The sequence below is a fragment of the Galeopterus variegatus genome, unplaced genomic scaffold (genome assembly GCF_000696425.1).
Source record: "Galeopterus variegatus unplaced genomic scaffold, G_variegatus-3.0.2 Scaffold48, whole genome shotgun sequence".
NCBI classification, from domain to species: domain Eukaryota; kingdom Metazoa; phylum Chordata; class Mammalia; order Dermoptera; family Cynocephalidae; genus Galeopterus; species Galeopterus variegatus.
The window spans coordinates 702,745-704,283 of NW_007726159.1; positions in this window are offsets into that span (position 1 = coordinate 702,745).

Here is a 1,539-nt window from a genome sequence, read left to right on the forward strand (position 1 = left end):
ATTTTGATTCAATAAATATAAATAAATAAATAAATAAAGTAAACATGACAGGAAGATGAATTGCTGATGGTCAGGAGTGGTATAAAAGTAATTGGAAAGTAGAAAATTTATCATACCATTATTCTATAAAGAATATTTTCAAAAATAGAATAAAATATAAAAACTATATGAAATTCATTTTACAATTTTCTTTGAAGTCTTGAAATTTTATAATCCTATTTTTGCTACCATCACCCAATTTCCTGTTATCCTGATGAGAAACAAAAATTTCTCTGAGAAATTGAATCCTGGGGGTTTTAATCTGGAGAAGACTCAGAGCCAAGAGATGGCTGTCACCAGCTGTCTCAAATGATGTTATGTGAAAGAGGATTAGACTTACCCAGTAGGTAGAAATTACATTGCTGCTTCATATCAGGAAAATCTTTTGGAAAGGCAGAGTTGTCCAAAGATAAGTCCAGCATCTTTAGCATGTTCTGATTCCCCTATTCCTGGGAATATACAAGTGTAAGTGGATAAATTACCTTGTGCGGGTGCTGTAGACATTTAAGCTTTCTTCTAATTCTGATATCAGTCAAATCTGTGGTTCTTCTCACTTTTAATTCAAATATCTTCCAGGTATCCAGAATCTGAAGCTCTGATCCTGAAACTACAAAATGTGAACTTCCATGGGATGAAACTCAGGAATTATTTTGCCGCATACTGAGTTGAAAGCTCATAAGAAGGGGAAAGTTAGGCAGTTGTCTAAATGTAGGGAACGTTCATGTGAAAGAGATGCTGAGCTGTGAGGCCCACATGGGCAACTGTCTTAGGAAATAAATAACATGATGTAAATAGATTAACCTCCTGNCCTGACCTGAATACATTATTGTTTAACTTTGATGTTTATATTAGTCCATATCTGTTGTTTATAACATAATACCTGAAACTGGGTATCTGGTAAAGAAATAGAATTTATTTCTTAGAGTTTCAGAGACTGCTAAGTCCAAAGTCCAGGAAACATATCTGGTGAGGGCCTTCTTCTGGTCGGGAACTCTCTGAATGGTCCTGTGGTGACCAGAACGACAGACAGATGGGGAGAATGGATTGAGCAAGAGTGAGCTAACATTTTCACTTGCTCTCCTTATAAAGCCATCATAACCATGCTCATGACCACACATCAAGGGATTAATCCATTCATGAGGGTATAGTCCTTACAATCTAATCACCTCTAAAAGGCCCCACCTTTCAATTATCATGATAGTGTTTCCTACTCTCTTACCATTGTTACAATGGAGATTACATTTCTGATACATGAACTTTCAAGGGACACATTTAACCCATAGCAATGTTTAACAGTATGCCAAGAGGGGATGGGGCATGAATAACTGGGAGGGATTGTCCTTAATACACAAGAATAGGGTATCTAAGTTGGCTGAGAAAGCCAGTGTATTAGAGTTCTCCAGAGAAACAGAACAAATGGATCTGTATATGGAGAGAGAGGTAGAGATAGATTGGTTTATTTTAAGGAATTGGCTCACACAATTATGAAAGCTGGCAAGT